The 20574-nt window shown below is 33.9% G+C and overlaps 1 protein-coding gene across 8 annotated transcripts in view; it reads right to left on the reverse strand.

The window, feature by feature from the left end:
• Nucleotides 1-7649: 7649 nt before the first annotated feature.
• The window catches only part of LOC126720928 (receptor-like protein 6), an 81358-nt gene continuing 68433 nt past the window's right edge, over nt 7650-20574 (reverse strand). The window contains exons 1-4 of one of the 8 annotated variants that reach the window (XR_007653735.1): nt 11955-12487; nt 11690-11855; nt 8461-8624; nt 7776-8359 (exon numbers count right to left, since the gene is read on the reverse strand). The gene's annotated coding sequence lies outside the window, so the exon portion shown is untranslated. Of the gene's footprint in view, nt 8360-8460; nt 8625-9918; nt 10142-11689; nt 11869-11954; nt 12488-20574 lie in introns of those variants that run through there. The other 7 variants (XR_007653734.1, XM_050423851.1, XM_050423850.1 and 4 more) reach the window with 7 other exon arrangements.

Raw genomic sequence — 20574 nt, forward strand, 5'->3', positions numbered from 1 at the left:
CTTTTGTTCATTGTTTGTGTTCTTAATATTCTTCTAGCATTTACTTTCCATGTACCATCCTCCAGGTTGGGCAGACAATACAATCCTTAGCAATTCAATGAGTGCTACATTTGACATCTGTATTCTTAAGTGCAACTTCTCGAAGGTAGCACTCAGAAAGCTGAAAGCAATTCATAACTAAATCTAGATTTCCCCTCCTGCACTCTCTGTCTCTCTCTCTCTCTCTCTCACACACACACACACACACACACAAACAAAGTCAACATTGGAGGATAGCATTTTCTAGTCTCCATTATTTGTTGTAAGGTTTTTACTCTACATTTTTGTTGGAGAATCAAGATGACACTTATGGATTTAAAAGTATTTATCTAGCTAAAACAATATGTTTACTACACTTTCCATTTTGATATTTTCCCAGTCCTGAGATCCAAACAATGATGGGAATTAGAGAATTTTTCTTTAACAATTAAATGGTAGAAAAAAAGCAGTTTTTTGTGCACACCAACATCTCATTGTAGAGTTTTACCATTGCCCACTAGCTTACTCTAAGAAACTTAGCATTGCCCACCATTCCAAGTATGAAACTCATTCTCTCTATTTGGTACTGCATTTTGGTGCTATCCTCTATTGAACATTATGGCTGAAGATTCTATGCACATGTGTTTTTATTAGTGATCTTTATAGTGAAGAAGTTAGAGCTTGTGTCAAGGAGAAAAAAGAATGCTAACAGTGGTGAAAATTCAGAATCTGCAGCTACAGGTACTTTTACACAACATAATTTTATATTTGTTATTTGGTCATTTGATCAAGGTTCTGCCTGGGCACAGGTATTATCCATTTTTAAAAAAATGGACGTGTCAAAAGTGGACACTCTCCAACAAACAAAAAGTACTTTAGAACTTTTAAATCAAATAGGAAAATGAATCTAAACATAAAATAAGACTCATGGGCCTTTAGGGCAGCCCATTCCAGCAGGCAAATAACTATCAGAAAAAATTAAACAGAAGTATAAAACTGAAAAAAAAAAAAAAAAAAAAAAAAAAAAAAAAAAAAAAAAAAAAAAAAAAAAAAACTGAAAGTTGGAACAACCAATTGGTAGAAGATATGATATCAAACATAGAAAATACATAAGTTTTTTATATACGCAAAAATGATGTGATTACATAAGTGGCACAACCTACTGCCAATTGATCAAGTTGGAACAATACATCATCTACATGTTCCAAACCTACGCTTAAAATAAGCCACTACCAAAATGGCATCTACAAATGCCAAACCCCAACCCTAAAATAATTTACTACCACAATAAGGTTACGACAAGACATCTACATGTTCCTTGGGTCAAACCCAACTTGTCTTGCAAGGATTTGATCCTTGAGATTTTCAAAATAAAGTTTTTCTTTGTCATTCATGCCACTTGTATCCATGGTCATTATTCTTCCCTCCTCCCTAATAGTTTCAAGATGAAGCCTTTCCGCTTTGATGCGAAGAGCCTCTTTGTCTTGTTCATGTGATGCTTCAATATAGTGCAATTTTTTGCCAAATAATCATCAAAACCCTTATCACCATCTACCCTCTTTCGCTTAGCCTTTTCAGCTTTTCGACCAATTGGTCTCTCTAGCACCACTGTGTCATCATCATTGCTATCAACTTGATCGACTGAACTTAGAGTTTGAGGGAGCCCTTTTGATCTTTCCTTAGGCATACTCCACTTTGGTTGGTTCTTCAACACAACCCAACAATGTTCAAAAGCAAAAGCTACATTTTTGCCGGTTTTTGGATTTGGTGTAGCTTGATATATCTCCCTTGCTTCTTTCAACTAAATTTTTTAAAAATAAATAAAATAATTAGTGTCTTGAAACTATAAAGGAAATTAATATCTTGACACTATTGCAATATAATTGATACCTTGTCCTCATCAGTCGTACCACTTCTATTTCGGGCTTCAACTTTAGCCATGAACCCAGCAAACTTACTTGTCTCCCTACTAATATTTCCCCATCGACTTGATAGGGAGGTACTAGTACGTGTGGTTCCATAAGTATTATTCTTGCAAAAAAATTCCCAAATTTTCTCCCAAAATTTGTCACCCTTTTGTTCAGTACCATGCACAGCATCCATGCCAATGTTAAGCCATGCAGCGATGAGGAGGAGGTCCTCATCTACACTGAAGTTGCCACCACATTTTGTTGGATTAGGGGTGACAATTTCAACTTCCGGTATAGACTGGATGGGCATTGAAGGATTTTGAGACCCACTTAAAAATGGTTCCACAAAATCGGAATCCCCTTGTAAGTAATTACCATATTGTTCAATGTGTTCTTGTAAAACCATCCCTTTTAAACAGGGAACTTAAAACAGTTAGTATATGAAGTAAATTAGTGTAGGAAGTCAATTCTTATTTGTATCTTTACAATCAGTATAAGCTAATATTTATATATGTGAGCAGCAATGTGTAGTATTGTGAAAGTGAAAATAATGGACTAAATGCAAAATGGGGTTGTACTACTACTTATCCTGAAGGAGGAAAAAAAAAAGATCCGTTTGCTTGTTTTTATTTTTGGGTGGCTGTGCATCTTAGAATCTACTTGTGTACTGTACTTCAGTTTTTTTTTAAAAAAAAAACTGTCAATTTGATTTCTAACAACACTGTCAATCTGAAGCTACGCATGTATTGAAGCTACACTGTCAATCTAACAACATTGTCAATCTGATTACTCATGCGTACTGTACTTTAGTAGCAACCCATGTATTGAAGCTATATTTCTAACAACACTGTCAATCTGATTGAAGTCTAAAAAAAAAAAAAAAAAAAAAAAAAGCTAACTCATAGCAGAATGCTCAAGGCCTACCTCAGAAAGAAGAGAATGCTCAAGGCCTACCTCAGAAAGAAGCTAACTCATAGCATATAATCTATTAATGCTCTTAATACTGAATGAGCCTTATTATATCTCCTAAGTCCTGACCCTTTAGTCACTTTCTGCACAGCATACCATTCTACCATCCCTAGCAAATTCAGTTACTTTTATCAGAAAATTGTCAGAAATATTTTCATTTCGGGATCCAAATCTTAACAAAATCATCCTAAACCATATCCAACCACTAATTTGCCACCCTTTCCCAATTCAACTACAAGCTTACTATATCCAAAATTCAGCTCAACAAAGAGCAAAGCTCTAAGCCTCCAACCTGTATTTCTGCTTATCAAAAAACTATAAATATAAAAATAAAAAGGCTCCAAAAGAAAGTGTGCCCTAACCCCTAAACAAGTTTAGTTACTTTTATCACAAAATTGCCGGAATTATTTCCATTTTAGCATCTAAAAATTTACAATGCTATTCTGAACCATATCCAACCACTAATTTTTAATCCTTTCCCAATTCAATAGAAACTTACATATCCAAAATTCAGCTCAACACAGAGTTAAGCTCCAAAACAGAGCGTGCCCTAACATCTATTCAAAATTCAGCTACATCTTTTTTCTTCAGAATAAGTTACAAATATCAGTTATTTTTATCACAAACTTGTCAAAAAGTTCCCATTTTAGTATCTACAAATTAACAACAGTATCCTGAACCATATCAATGTACTAAATTTTCATTCTTTCCCAGTTAAACTAAAAACTTATATATAAAAATTCAGCTTAACGCATTGCTAAGGTCCAATACAAAGCATGCCTTAACCTCTATACAAATTCAGTTACTTTAATCACAAAATTATCAGGAATATTCCCATTTCATCCATCCAAAGGGGAACAGAAACAAAGTGAAAAGAGAGAAGCGAGAGAAATAGATAGAGAGGGAAACTTACTGGTATGGAAGATGAACCTGAGCAAACTTTTTGATGATGCTAATCCCGTGCCAGAGAGCGAAAACCCCTCGTTGATGAAGTTGAATCTCTGCAAACATCAACAACAATTATTTGATCAAAACCCAAACACAAACACAAGCTGAATCCCTCTTTTTCTTGCAGAGAGAGAAAAGAAACACAAACAAAAAAACTCTAATACATTGATCAAAACCCACCTTACAGTTAGCACCAACACCGATGGAGCTGAATCCCCCACACCGACGGAGCTTAGTTGAACCTTGAGTGTCGGTTTGAAGAGAGAGTGATAGAGTGAAGAGTTAAATGGGTACTATCTAGAGTGTTGGGTTTATGAGATGAGTGAGGGTGAGGGTGAATCGGTAAAGGGATTTGGAGATGGGTCTGATTAAATCGGTTGAGGGTGAGGGTGAATCGGTAAAGGGATTTGGAGATGGGTCTGAGATGAGACGCCGTGTGAAGTGGAGATGGGTCTGAGATGAGACACTGTGTGAAGCGTAGGCAATGGAGATGGGTCTGAGGGTGAATCGGTTGAGCTTCAGCGATGGAGCATGGTGTGTGATGTTGATGTTGATGTTGGGAGGAGTATGCTGTTTGGGTCTGAAGAGAGGAGAGAGCTGAAGAGAGGAGAGAGCAGATGGAGAAACAGAAGAAAGAAGAGAGAGAAGAGAACTGAAGTACCGTGATAGTGGAGAGAAATTTCGGAGGGAAAAGGATGGAATAAAATATATATTTTCCTTTTACCATTGTGCTACAGTACAATTCTAAGTTTAGAATTGTACTGTAGCACTATTGCAAAAAAATTTGCAATAGTGTGGTTTAGCATTGTTTGATGCAGGTGCTTTTGTCCTCTAAAATGTCAAAAATGCCTTAAATATGGCTTTAGCATTTTTCAATGCTAGTGCTCTTACAGTTTACTATTTTAAATTTTCAAATAATATGCTGGCAGTGAAGCAATGAGAAAACAAGAACAAGTAGCAGTCTTGTTGATGAGAGCGGTAAGAAAAGTTGTTGCCCATCACAAGTCATGCCTTGGCAGCTTTAATTAATGTTGGGTGAATTTAGAAAGACTTCATTGATGGCAAGACATTTTCAAGACGACACTGTCCCCCTCCCTTACAAGGCCTCATTTTGCTTTGTTTTGTTTTTTTGTTTAACATTTGGACCAAAAGGTAAAATTCAGCTGGAATGACCAAAATAATATGGAATTTTCAAAATCAATTGATATAATCTACTTTCTCAAAAAAAAAAAAAAAAAAATTGATGTAATCTAGTACTTTCACTGTGATGGAATAGTGGAGTTGTTTGTACCGGTTTTGTGACCTGTACAACAAAGTCTAGCCATAGTGACATGCACAATGTCTTTAAAATATTGCATATAGAACGGAAAAAAAAAGAATATTTGGACCTTACAATGGGCCATGGCTAATCTTTGAATATCCATAGCTGATCTAAAATTTTAAGATTAAGGTGTGGTTGTCATTAAAATATTTTTTGCTAAAAGAAGATGAATTCTTTTTGATATTAGTGTTTTTATTTGCCAAGAATATTATAACATGGTGGCATACTATATTCTTCTTCGTTATGGAAACTAGAGTTCAAATCTCACCTCTCTCGTATTTGTAACTATCGAATTATTAAAAAAAGAAATTTCTCTATTTGTGTTCACTCCATCACTTAAGTTCTTAGATGAAAATAACTCAATTGGCGCTTTCTCTTCACATGATATCTGGATGGAAGCTGAGGTTGGGCTTCTTGGTATTGTACCCCCATGCGTAACATTTTATTCCTTCTTAGCACTGGAAGGACTCTCTATGTAGCCAAAATTAATGACTGGCTTATGAGATCTTGATATTCTGCTGAAAAATGAAGGTTAATTGGCTAATATTTTATAAATATTGCGAATATATAGCAATGGGAGAGCATTTTGTTCAAGTTTAATGATTCCAAAAGATATATAAGAACAATTGGATCTATTATTTTTATTATTTATTAATGAAATTGGATCTATTGTTGTTTCAAACATAATGGCTGCTACCCCTATACTCAGTCTTATAAAGCGAGTAGCATGCTTGGTTGTGCTAGATTTTATTTATTTATTATTAATATTTTATTTTTTGGAAATATGGTAGTGTAAGTGTAGGTTAGATATAGTTGCGGTAACTTACTGCCTGAATAGATTTTATGGAATATTGCCATGTGAAGAAATTTGGTTTTGTTTTCTTGTGGGAGTAATAACATGTAAAATACTAATGTATTGGTATAATTGTTGTTTACTTTCTAGGAACTCTTGTACAATATTTTAAGAATCATTGTAAAAATTTATTTTCTAAGTACTAGCCTTGAATTTTATTATTGAGTTTTCTCTGTTTTCTTAAATTATTAACGATGTATATTAATCATCTACTATTTTGCATTAGTACATGAACATGATTCTTTGCAAGAGTCCATAACTCATGGTTGACGGAATTGTATCTCCAAAGTGAAGTAAACTGACTCAAGTTTTGTGGTATGTTGGAAAATGTACATGGTATCTTGTTTGAAGTATCTAATCGCATTATGGAGAGTACTCTTGTAATGAATGTTTTTTTTTGTTTTTGAAGAATGGACTAATGCAATCGGCAAGAGAGGAGGAAGCCTATAAGCACAAGAAGTAAACTAAAGAGGCAATAGAAGAGGTGCAAGAGTACATAACTCATGGTTATGCTCACTATACTGATGAGAACACATTGCTTCTGGCAGTGATTAAAATATAGGCCTTCTCTGTTGTTTGTATTCAAAATAAAAACCCGATGGTGCATGCTCATTCCTTTTTCCTTATTAGCTTAAAGTGACATAGTAATGGAATTTTACGATTTTATTTCCTCTATTCTTCAAATAATTTTTCATTTTTAGTTGTGAGCATGAAATTTGCTGATATAATCAGTTGACTAGTACCATTTTATTCTAGTGTTCTTTTAAGATTTTGACCATGTTGTAGGCTATCTGGAGATGTTTAAGAGTCGTAAGCATGTGGTACAAATTCGTAGCGAGGAAATCTTTTCATGCTGAAGGGATTGACATCCGAAACCTTCCAAGGATGTTCCCTTTCAAAGAAAAACCAATCCAAAAGAAGAAAGAATTCTGTTAATAACTTCCCTATAGAGAACCACATCCATTTCCACATTGGTCTCTGTGGCAAAAGCAATTTGTAAATCCAATTTAGTCCAAAAGTAATAGCTAAAGTCCCTTAGAACACCTTTATAATTTTTCCCAAATAGCTAACAAATGAACAGTTTCAATACATTTGTTGAATACTGCTCATTAACAAACCAATTTCAGCCAATTTTAAATTTATATCTTTTCCTCACTGACACTCTCTACCTCAACTAGACCAAAACCTCTCTCTCTCTCTCCTCTGAATAAAACCTCCATCCTTTGTCATTGCCATCACCGGTGGCTTTACTGATTTTGTTGGTAGATGGGCAACGCTCTGTTCATCTTAATTTACTGATTTTGATTGAAAATTTGTTGATTTTGTTGTGAAGGCTTACTGATATTATTGATTTGGTAGAAGAGTATACTGATTTTATAGATTTGGTGGATGAGTTTGACGGTGAATTCAGTGTTCAAAGGCCTGGGTTTTCAATAGCAGGAGATTGCTTGGTTGTGCGAGTGTGCGGTGGTGTTATGAGTGGCTGTGAAATAGGATGGGAAAGCAAGGAAAATAATAATATTTTCATTAGAGTAAAAAAAACTAATATTGAGGTTGATGTAGGTATGTGATTGTTAAAATAGAAAAAGTAGAGTTTTTAGAGTTAGTTCAGTTAAAATTGTGTAGAGTCTAATGTGAATTCTCCGAGGCCCCAATTAAAATTAATACAATATGAGCTCCCCAAATATTAGTTAGCTTTTGGTAGCATTCCAAACATTGGAATTCTATATTTCTAAAGAACTCAACAGCCATAACATATCTCTACTCTATGCCGTTGCCATTATATATAGACTCAAATTAGTACACGCAAGAAATGTAGAAGTCATTGCTACTACAATCAAACATTGAACTTAAGGAGAAGCTTGTATGAAAAAATAAAGATGTCAAGAGTTCATTATGGTCAAGATTGTCACTTAGGAACTGACAAAAGGCAAGGAGCAGTTCCGTTGGACCTGACCTTGAGATCCATCCAAAACATTATTCCCTGGTATCTTCGTCATTGCCCAAGCAAAGTCCAGTCTAGCGGTTGATCTGTCATCTGAAGCATAAGCCCTGACCAGTCTTGCGGTCTTCTCATTAGCCAGCTACTGCTGATTAGCAAAACGGAGTCCTCTCCTCTTTTTAATGATTGCTTGTGAATTCATGCAGACTCACTCATTTCCAATGATTCCATGAGTTGAGAAGAAGGCTGACTGGTGGATCTATTACTGTCTTGGCACCTTATTCTCGTCTCAGTGAGGAAATCAAAAGCTATGGTTGGGTCAGGCTGCCCTGTCCCCTTGAAGTTAGAGAGGTGTTTCTATATGAACTTACAGCCAATCTTCCCAATGTTGTGTGCATCTTCAGATGGTCAAGAAACATGCAACCAAAAAACATTTCAAACCTTTTTCAACTGTATAAAACAAGTTTGTAGAATGAGAAAAGGCCTAGCTAGTAAGTACCTAGAAGACTGACTGTTGCTCTTTCATCAAAACCTCTTTAGGGCAAAAAGGTGAAGTGCCTTTGTTATATTACCACCCAGTCAAGGAATCTCCATCAGTCCATTGAAATATGAATGAGTGCTGTCCCTCGAGCCTGTTAACACTAGATAGAAAGGGCCACCAGCCTGAGATGTTAAGTATAATAGTTTACATCAGAGAATTCCAATATATATATATGTATATATATATAAGAAAACAGACAAAAGCACAAAATAACTATGCTCAGCTTGGTGGAGGTAAAGGATTTGTAATTAGTTGACTGCAATAAGTTGAGTCTCTTGATTTCCTAGGCTAAAAAAAGGAAAAAGGAATATCAAATTTGTTTGTTTATCTTTTCTCCTTCATTGCTCTCTATAACAAATAAAAAAAGGGACACAAAGAAACTGGCATAATGTGGACAGGGAAGGATAAATTGGGAACAAGAGATATAATGGAAGCGCAAAAGAAGAAGAAGGTATATATAAGTAATGAGGCAGATAAAGAGAGAGGAATGGATTGTAGACAATGCTTTAAATTCCATTCCATTCCAACTGGTATATTCCATTCTGGTCTATAACTAGCATATTAAACCCTCTATTCTGTCTCAGTCAAAATTCTAACATTTCAGGTGGAATATGCATTCCTTAACAAAATTGCTTTTGTGGCTTTCTTATAATTTTTTTTTTTAAATCCCACTTTTAGGAGATTTTATGAACTTTATTAGTTAGATTAATTATGTATGAGATGTTTTTTTTTTTTTTTTCAAGAAAGAAAAAAAATAAATACGTGTATATAAATGTATGAGATTTAATTACGTAAGAGATTTTTATGAGCCTATTGTTTGTTTAATTAAGCATTATATTTTCTGCATTTTTTTATATTGTTATATGTTTTATAAGTTTCAAACTTCAAGGTATTCAATTATTTTCATTTGTTTCAGTGACCAAAGCTTAAGTGGTCTATTGAGGTATATGTACAAACACTCAAAGACGCAGCTGTTTTGAACCTTTGATTAACTATGGACAGAGAGTACCAGCAACTAAGCATAAATTATTTCAATATCTGGAGCAAGAAAAATAAATGATCATTGAAAGGGAACTACTAAATCAGGATATTTACTTAATATAAGAATACAAAGAACAAAACATAAGAAATGAAAACTATGTATGTGGGGGGTGGAGAAGATAAATTATGGACACATACGCAGTTTAGGCATTGCTAAAAGACAGAAGTCTCTATTTCAAAACAAATCAAAACTGTAAAAGAATTAATAGAGAAAAACTTCAATTTACATTTAAAAGAAAAGATAATGATAAAATCTCTAAGCAGAGCTACAAACTAAAAAGTTTTCCTAGAACAAACCATCTTCACGACACATAAAAAAGATAAGTGATTTAATTTCGCTAAATAGTTACCAGAGTCAAGGATATGAAGTCATACCAATTCCTACAATAGGGAAAATATTCTGTGAGCTACTGATAAATGGAATCAATACATAGTCTGCATATCCAAAACTAAGTCCCAATCTCTAAAATGGGTTTTTTGACAACAGTCATGCATCTTAAAATTTTTGGAAATTTGAGTTTGCACCATACAAGCTCTCTATCAAACAACCAGAGGTAGCAGAAATGACACTTTTGACGGCATCAGCAGCACTCCTAACCTTCAAATTTGAAGAAATTAGATTCTCAAGTAACAAATGAAGAGATGAATGAAGACATCCATGACAAGAAAAATCTCCTCGTAGGCATAAACTAAAGATGCCTATTCCTTGAACTATAACCAATTTAAGGAAACATAACTATAATCAGTACCACCTAAAGCCATTAAGGAGAGCCTGATAAGTGGAGAAACCAATCTTTTTCTTCTATTTTGGATTTACTTGATTTATGTAATTTTTGTATTTGATTTGTACACCCTTGTATACTTCCTGTGTACTTGGGTGTCTCTCTCTTTCTGATATCAATAAATCCTTATTACTTATCAAAAAAAAAATTAAGGAGAGCCTGATAAATTGAAGCAAGATTCACTAAATGAAATAAGGTGAAGGAAAATGTAAATTCAAGTCGCAGCATAGCAGTGTCACAGAAGAAGTGTAACTTGTCGAATGAAGATGATGGGTTAGATTCAGGTGAATGGATCCCAACTATAGCATTGTTAAATGTGCATAACTAGGGGTGTTCATCAAACTGCATAAATTGTATAAACCACAAAAACTACGCAAAACCTCCCGCAAAATGGCATAACCACACCGCACAACACCGTAAGTAATAGTGTACCGCACACACTGCACTGCATGATGCAATGTAGTTTACGGTTTTATAATAAGAAAACCACACCGCACCACACCTTCTATATATATATATATATATATATATTAATATATATTTTTTAATATTAAATATATTATTAATAGTTTAATAACCCTAGTTTTCAAAAAAAGAAAAAAATTGATAACCCTAACAAGTGTTGATTAAGAAAACTAGCCCAAAATAAAGAAAAACAAGCTCAATAGTTTAAAACTTGGTCTAAAACAAAGGGAAAATCTTGGGCTGGGCAGGAAAAGCCCAAAATTTAGAAAATATACCGACTTCAAACCGTTCAAACTATATCTTATACACATACCACATATGTGACCGTGAAATGAGGTGCAGTACGGTTATGCTTTTGGCTAAATTCTAAACTGCACCACACCACACATGTGATCGTAAAAATGGCCCAAAACTACACCACACCGCACCGCACCAGTAACACCCCTATGCATAACAAAAAGCATACCAAAACTTCAGCTGGCATGGAAAGTGTAATTGAATTTTGATGGCAATAAAGCATAATGGCATTTGATTAAAAGCTACTCCTATGAGCAACTTTTGAATTCTAATTGCTGATCAAAGCAATAAAGAAAATTATAGACAAATCAATTTCTTTGTTTCGAGACACAAAATTGTAGACTTTCCTAGTTCTGAAGTTCAAACTCAAAATGAATCAACTAACGTGACTTTTAGTCAGCCAAAACTCGTTAGCAACACAAACACCCAATTGAAATTAATTTGGATATTATTATGGCAGCATACATTACGAGCTCCCCCCATATTACTGAACTTTTGATAACATTCAAAATGATAATTCTATATGTCTAATGAGGTCATTATGGTCAAGAATGTCACTTAGAAACTAACCAAAAGCAAGGAGTGGTTCCGTCGGACCTTACCTTGAGATTGAGTAAGAACATTAAGCCCTGAAACCTTCATCTTCATCTGAAGCATAAGCCCTTAGCAGTCTCACGGTCTTCAAATTTGCCATCAATTGCTGATCGGCAAAAAGGAGTCCTCTCCCCTTTTACAAGCTCTGTTAGTAGTGAGTGTCAAAACCAATGCCTGAAAACCCAACCTAATCAACAACAAAACACCCATTATATAGAAACCAAAAGAAATAAAAGAAAAAGCAAAAAACTCGTTGGATCATGTGATACCCACTATTTTCTTTGCTTCTACTTGTGTCACTGGTCAACTACAACAGAATCGATCAACTTTATTTGCAGATGAAGCCGCCTCATTTGCTTTAGACTTGAAAAAGGGAGAGAGCATCGATCAAGGCAAAGGCATTTGTTCTTCCATAAATTTCAGCTAAAATCATCAGATACGGATTCAACACAACTCAACCACCCAACACCACAGATCCACCATAGATCCTAGAGAAAACCCAATCCAATCAACCCTCTTCTAACTTGGATCTCCTTTGTGCTTCTCTCTCTCTCTTTTAGATCTAGACCTGTCAGTCTACCCAGTCACTATCGATTTGGGTTTTCAGTCATGGGCTTAGAAAGAGGAGAGAGAAAGATGATGAGATTGAAAGAGAACGAGTCAAACATCGAGGAAAGAAGAGATCAAGTGTGGAGCCACTGCCAATTGTGGTGGTGGCTTGATCAATGGCTCGACTTGTCCAATCACAATGCACAAAGAGGAGGGGGAGAGAGAGAGAGAGAGAGAGAGAGAGAGAGAGAGGGTGTTTTGATTTGGGTTTTAGGAATTCAAAGGGTCCGTTTGGATTGAGCTTATTTTTGCTGAAACTGAAAACTGAAACTGAAAACACTGTAGCAAAATATTTTTTAAATGTGTGAATAGTACCGTGGGACCCATGTTTAATAAAAAAATTATGAAAAATGGAATTTGTGGGTCCGTGAACAGTGCATAAATGCACTGTTCACAGTTGAAAAGTCAACATATACGGCTGAACAGTAGTGAAACGCGAGAAAACCAAAAAAAAAAAAAAAAAAAAAGGGGACGCGTTTACTGTGTTACTGTAGCATGGGTCCCATGCCCAAAACGCAGACGCACTTCAGCAACAAAACGTCCAAAGCAAACGGGCACAAAGAAGGCGTTTGGGCTCCGCGTGGCGTCCGCGTTTTTTCCTGTTCACGTTTTTTTTTTGGCTCGCATTTGTTGACTTTGTGAGACAAATTTTACTGTTATAAACAGTAATTATACTGTATTTATATACTGTGTTAATACTGTTCACGTATTAAAAAAGATTAAAAATGGATCTCACGGTACTATTTACATATTTAAAAATTATTTTGTTACAGTGTTTTTAGTTTTCAGTTTTCAGTTTCAGTAACAATAAACTCAAATTAGGTTGATTTTTTTTTGTCTCTACCGAAATTAGAGATAGGTAGATTTGATATTTGTGATGTTATTTTTTATTTTTTAAATTAAAATTCGGAAAGTAAATTTTTTAATTTTTTATTCAATTCAAAAGTTGATGTGTTATTTTTAAATATTTATTGAAAAAATTTATTATTTATTTATTAGCCATGTCATTGTCTAACATGCTATATGGGTAGGGATGGCCATACCCATTAGGTAATGGATATCCAACCCTACCCGATCCAATTATTCTGGGTAATACCCAGTTCTTAATGGGTAGAAGGTAATTGGGTAGGGTTTGGATATTATCCAAATATTTTGGGTAGGGTTTGGATATTATCCATTTACCCATTATTACCCATTTAACTAATTAGATCTAACTCAAACCAAACTCAACCAAATTATTATGGGTAAATCTCAACCCACCCAATTAACCAATAATCAAAATTACCAAATTGCCCCTAAAACTTGAAAATGACCAAATTATTCATAAAATCCTCTAAAATTGCCAAAATGCACTCCAAACCTAAAAAATGACCAAAATATCCCCGAAACATAAAAAAAATGACCGAAACACCCCCAAAACCTAAAATATGACCAAAATACCCCCGAAAACTAAAAATTACCAAAATACCCCATAAACCTAAAAAATGACCAAAAGACCACTGAAACCTAAAAATTACCAAAATACCCTCTAAACCTAAAAAATGACCGAAATACCCTCAAAATATAAAAAATGACCGAAATACTCTCTAAACCTAAAAAATGACCGAAATACCTCCAAAACTTAAAAATTAGCAAAAAACCCCCGAAACATTAAAAAAAATGATTGAAACACCCACGAAACCTAAAAATGACCAAAATACCCCCGAAACTAAAAATTACCAAAATAACCCCTAAACCTAAAAAATGACTGAAAGGCCACTGAAACCTAAAAAATGACCAAAATATCCCCCGAAACCTAAAAATTACCAAAATACCCTCAAAACCTAAAAAATGACCAAATACCCTCGAAACATAAAAAAAATTACTGAAATACCCCCCTAAATCTAAAAAATGACCGAAATACTCTTGAGACCTATAAAATTACCAAAATACCCCGAAACCTATAAAATGACAAAAATGCCCCTAAAACCTATAAGATGATAAAAATACACCCAACCCTAAAAAATGACTGAAATAACTTCGAAACCTAAAAAATGACCAAAAGATCCCAAAACCTAAAAAATAACTGAAATACCCCCAAAGCTTAAAGAATAACCAAAATACCCCCAAAACCTAAAAAATGACCAAAATACCCCTGAAACATAAAAAATTACCCCTGAAACCTTGAAATTACCAAAATACCTCCGAAATCTATAAAATTAACAAAATAGCCCCAAAATATAAAAATTACCAAAATACCCCTAAAACCTAAAAAATGAAAAAAAAATTCCCCCGTAATCTAAAAAATGACTGAAATGCCCTTAGAATCTAAAAAAATGACCAAAATAACCCCGAAACCAAAAAAAATTACCATAATTCCCTCAAAACCTAAAAAATGACTGAAATATTCTTAAAACCTTTAATCTTGACAAAAATACCCTTGAAACATCCAAAATACCCCAAACCTCTATTTTCGTAATTTAAAAGGTTACAAATGTATTTTGGTCATTTATAGGTTAAGGGGTACTTTAGTCATTTTAAAGTTTTCAAGGGTGTTTTGGTCATTTTAGATATTTTCTGGGGGTATTTGGTTGTTTTAGAGGTTTAGGGCTATTTTGGTCGATTTATAGGTTTCGGGGTATTTTTGGTAATTTTAGAGGTTTGGGGTTATTTTTGGTCATTTTAGAGGTTTTGGGCATATTTGGTCATTTTACAAGTTTAGGGCTTATTTTGGTCATTTTATAGGTTTGAGGGTATTTTAGACATTTTATAGGTTTTAGGGGCATTTTTGTCATTTTATAGATTTCGGGGGTATTTTGGTCATTTTTCAGGTTTACGGAGTATTTCGGTCAATTTTTAGGTTTCAAGGGTATTTTGGTAATTTTCAAGTTTCAGCGGTGTTTTAGTAAGTTTTTAGGTTTCGGGGATATTTCAGTCATTTTTTAGGTTTAGGAGTTATTTCGGTCATTTTTTAGGTTTCGGGGGTATTTTTGTAATTTTTAAGTTTCTGGGGTATTTCAGTCAAATTTTAGGTTTCGGGGGTATTTCGGTCATTTTTTAGGTTTAGGGGGTATTTTTGATAATTTTTGGGTTTCGGGGGTATTTTGGACATTTTTAGGTTTCGTGGGTATTTAGTCATTTTTTAGGTTTCGGGGGTATTTTGTCATTTTTTTAGATTTAGGGGGTATTTTGGTAATTTTAAGTGGTTTTTGAGCATATTTGGTAATTTTGGGGGTATATTGGTCATTTTAGAGATTTAATGGGTATTTTGCTCATTTTAGAGATTTTGAGATATTTTGGTCATTTTAGTGGTTTTTTAGCATAATTGGTGATTTTAGAGAATCAGGAGTATTTTGGCCATTTTAGAGGTTTCATGGGTATTTTGCTCATTTTAGAGATTTTGAGAATATTTTGGTCTTTTTAGTGATTTTTGAGCATATTTGGTGATTTTATAAAAATTGGGTTTGGGTAGGGTATGGATATCCATGGGTAAACAAACTGGGTAACAATTGGGTATGGATACTAATTGGGTAAGGTAATTGGATATCCATGGATAAATTAATTGGGTTGGGTATGGGTATACCCTACCCATACCCTACCCATGGCCATCCCTATATATGGGCATTCCGTGTATTAAGTAAACACTTTTTGTTAGTGAATAACAGTAAAGGCTAAATTAAAAACAATTTCTAAAATTTTGGAACCAAGATAAAAACTCAAAAAAAAATATGAGAACTAGAGTGCAAATTGGCCCAAAATGTAAGGATAAATGCGCAGTTTTTGCCTTCTTAATTGTCAAAAATACAAAATTCGTGTAATTGTTAAATGTCACTTCTGAGTTTATTTGGTTGGAGGAATGGAAAAGTAAGAGGATAGAAAATTGTGAGAAGATGAAAAGTGGGAGGATAGAAAAGATTTTATTTTATCTCCTATTTGTTTGGTTGAGAGTGGAAAAATGAAGAGATGGAAAAAATGAGTTTGAATAAATTTATTCATTTACCTTTATTAAAGAATGATGTCCAATTAAAACAAAAAGTGACAAATAACCACAAAAAAATAGCAATCATCCAAATTTATTAAAAAAAATAAAAATCATGTCCAAAAAAGAAATCACGTCTAGTTAAAAAAAAAAAAAGTATCACGCCCAAACCCTAGAAAATCAAAAAGAAAAAAAAAAAAAAAAAAAAAAAAAAAAAAAAAAAAAAGGCAACATGGGAGGAATAAATAAATAAATAAAGGCAAGTTAAAGAAGCTCATGTGCACATGCATATGGGCATTTTTGTCAATTACGAAAAAATTTATCTCCATTCAATTTTTTCTTCATTTTTGGGAAAAAATTTTGGTAGGCTCAAAGAGAAAACATATAAGCCCCACTATTTATTTTCCTTCCTCCTCACCCAACCAAATACATTCCAAAAATATACTACTGCTATATAACACGTATCACCAATTTTTTTTAAAAAATTATTAAACATTCATTTATGAAAAATGCTAGAATAACAAATTATTTTATAAACTGCTGATTTGATGAGTAATTATTAATAAGTAAAAAAGTAATTTTAGTAGTGAACCAAGTAAAAACAAATAATAATTTGTCACATTAGCAAAGTATAAGAATATTGTAAAGTAATTTGTGACCGTAGCATTACTCTTCATTTATTAGGTTGAAATATTTTGTAATAACTATATAGTAGATTTAATATTTTCCATTTTCATATAAGAAGCTAGCATTTTCTGAATGTCTAGCTTCAAAATAATAATAATAATAATAATAATAATAATAATAATAAAAGCTCTGACTGCGGACCACTAAATTATCTACGTTTCTTACTTAGAGGACAGGCCTTTCGATCAACATATACAATGAGTCAGGCCATTTTTATCAGTTGCAAACATGCAAATGAGAAAGTTTAATTAATTATTATTATTAAAGGAAGCTATTAAACACAAAACTAAGCCTCAAATATCCTAGAGTGCCATGACAAAATGAAATAAAATAGGTAGAAATTAGTAGGAAATCAAAGATAATTTAAACAAAAGAAATTATATGATCGTTTTACCTTGTCACCATAAAATTCAAATAGAGTGAGGCCTTTATCATTGTTCATCACAATCCTGAACATTACAAATGCAATTGTTTGCAAGAGGGTGAATCCAATGCCATCGACGCTGATACCAAGCATGTAGCTGCAGTTTACAAAAGTTTAAAGTGAAACTAATGAAAAACTTAGTAAAACAAAAGCAATTAATAGAGTAAAGAAATATCAGCTTGTTTAGACTTTAGAATGAAATAGAGATCACTTCTTCCGCAGAAAAACAAAAGAGAGAGATCACTTAACATCAATGCCATAATCTTTCTCAGAAAATACATCAATGCCATAATGAAATACTTACCATTAAGTTTATGTCATAAAATAAAATAAAATAAATTACATTGTTTCATGATAGAATATATTATTAAGGTTAATTATTGTTATACACAAAACATACGATCATACACACATGAAACAATCTATGAAATCATGTCATTATAGTTCTGAAATAAGCACGATTTCACAAAAACGCAATTTCAGCCTGTACGTACACATTGTGTGCAATAATGATATGAGTAAAAATATTCTTAGAGCATCCACAGCAGATGTGGCAAAAATTATGCCATTTTGCAACGTTAAAGACCTACTTTATTATTTTACCATATCATTTTACAACATCCCATTTATCAGATGTTTTATCATACAATTCTATACATTAAAATAATATTTCCTATACATTAAAATAATATCTACAACTCATCAAACACAATCAACAGCCACTGCAAACAACCAACAACCACCACCACACAACCACCACATCCTCCCCAACCTAAAACACAATTCAAAACAAACCCACCACAGCCGTTAATCTCTGCCATATTGTTGAAAAATTTTAAGATTTTGGATGTGTTTCTTGCTCTGTTTTGGTTTGGAGGCAGAGAGAGATCTTTGATTGATCAATACCCAGCCACAACCACGGCCCCACGCCGCCACTGCACCACCACGACCCAAACAATCAACAACACTAACCCATTACAAAATCACCCCAAACAACCACAGCTCCACGCAGGACCCCATTACAAATCACCCCAACAATCAACGACTCCAACCCAGGCACGATCGCCGCCTTGGCCCAATCGGTCCACCCGATCGTGTTGAAAGTCAAATTCACGCCAACGACGAGCTGGTAAGCGATTCGGTTCCCGAGCCCGGTCTTGATGAACCCGCGGGCGAAGAAGAAAGCGAGCGCGATGAGCCACGAGATCGGATCTCCGAAGGTGGAGAACGCGGCGGCGAACGTCAACGTCTTAGTGAGCACGGAGGCGCCGAGGTCGAGTAGGGCGACGACGCCAAGAGAAACAGGGAGTGGGAGACAGAGAGACAAAGTGAGGTTTGAGAGGAGAGGATTGGGGTTTGAGGGAGAAGAGAGGGAACCGGAGAGTGAGAGAGAAGAGAAAAGAAAAAATGAAGGGAGAGGAGAGAGAAAAGAGAATATAAAACAATAAAAAATTTTGCCACATTTGTCCGTACCGTTGCAAATTTGCAACGGTACTGTAGTTATGTTGTATAATTTTTGAGATTTGGCACATCTCATAAAGCATCATTTTTGTGTTTGGTGTGGTAAATGTGCCAAATGTGGGTGCTTAGCATAGAACCCTCCCCAAAAAAAAAAAAAAAGAACACTGTTCTGCTTCTAAGCATAATTTCTGCACAAATACAGCAGCAATATTAGTGATGATGCATAGTAATTTTTCAGTGCCTACTGCTTACCTGTAGCTATGAAGCTTGTTCAACATCACTATGATACCATCAAGTGATCACTTGGGTGTTCGTATTAATAATAACGATTACGAGTGATAGTAGTAGGAAAAGTAAAGAAAGGCCCCTCAACGAAAGTATCACAATCTGAGATTTTGGTAGTGCCACCTTCATCAATTAAAGCCTAGCTAAGCTAACACTTTGCTAATTTATGCTGTCTGTAAAATTGAGACAATCTATAGCTATTTATAATATACCCAGTTATTGGTTGTTCTGTCGACTTCTGCCTTATTAGCTGTAATTGACCTTTGATATAAGATCCGTTTGGATTGAGCTTATTGTTGCTGAAACTGAAAACTGAAAACTGAAAACACTATAGCAAAATAATTTTTAAATGGGTAAATAGTACTGTGGGACCCATTTTTAATATTTTTTAATACGTGAACAGTGTATGTACAGTGCATGAACAGTACATACACTGTTCATAACAGTACATTTTGTCTCCCAAAATCAACAAATGCTGGCCAAAAAAAAAAAAAAAAAAAGCAAAACACTACACTGGAAACGTGGACGCAAGATTCATCTGAATCCAAACGCCCTCATATATCAAGGCCCCTCTAGTAGACATGGCAAAACGGGCGGGTCGGGTTGGGTTCGGGTCGGGTTTGGGTCACGGGTCACGGGTCAAAAACGGGTCAACTTAAGCGAGTTGAAAACGGGTTCGGGTCAATCGGGTTGCGGGTTGGGTTGGGTTGACCCGTATTTTTCACATGAAATTTTTTATTTTTTTTATTTTTTAATTTTTTTTATAAAGAAAACAATATGTATTTGCCATTTGGATAGTTATGCAACATATTACTTGATGTAAAATGCATTATTTTGAATTCACTACTTATATCAAGAATAAACTCAGTTAAACTTATCAATACTTATTCAATAATTTTAAAATTATACAAATCCTAACATTGCTATCTAAAAACAAAACAACACAAAGATACAAGTATACAAGTTTTATTTTTATACAATATCAACATTCCGAAAAAAAAAAAAAAAAAAAAATTACAAATGACTTATTGGATAACTCATTTGATAAAGAATAAAAACATATAAGAAAGTTACAATTTTAAAAATTAATTTTATAATCTTTTATCAATTGTGGTTGACACTTTATTTCAATTTGAGATATACATTAAAGTTTGATTGCTTACTTATTTATACCTAGTCTCTTTTATGAAGATCATATCATTGTTAAGCAGCACACACTCTAGGAAATATCATAATTTATTTTGAAAAGCCGTTTATTTTGAACATAAATTGTTAAAAAATAGATCTAAGCATTCATAATTTATGCTAATTTGATACTTTGGCTTTACTATTTTTACACTTGTGAATGTGTCTCACACATATCTACAATTTTAAATCTGTTTTTAACTTTACTGTAACCAGATTATCTTGACATGTACTTTGCTATTTGATATCTAAAAATCTTTACTCATTACAGAATGTTCAACCAT

Source organism: Quercus robur, chromosome 4 (genome assembly GCF_932294415.1).
Source record: "Quercus robur chromosome 4, dhQueRobu3.1, whole genome shotgun sequence".
Taxonomy (NCBI): domain Eukaryota; kingdom Viridiplantae; phylum Streptophyta; class Magnoliopsida; order Fagales; family Fagaceae; genus Quercus; species Quercus robur.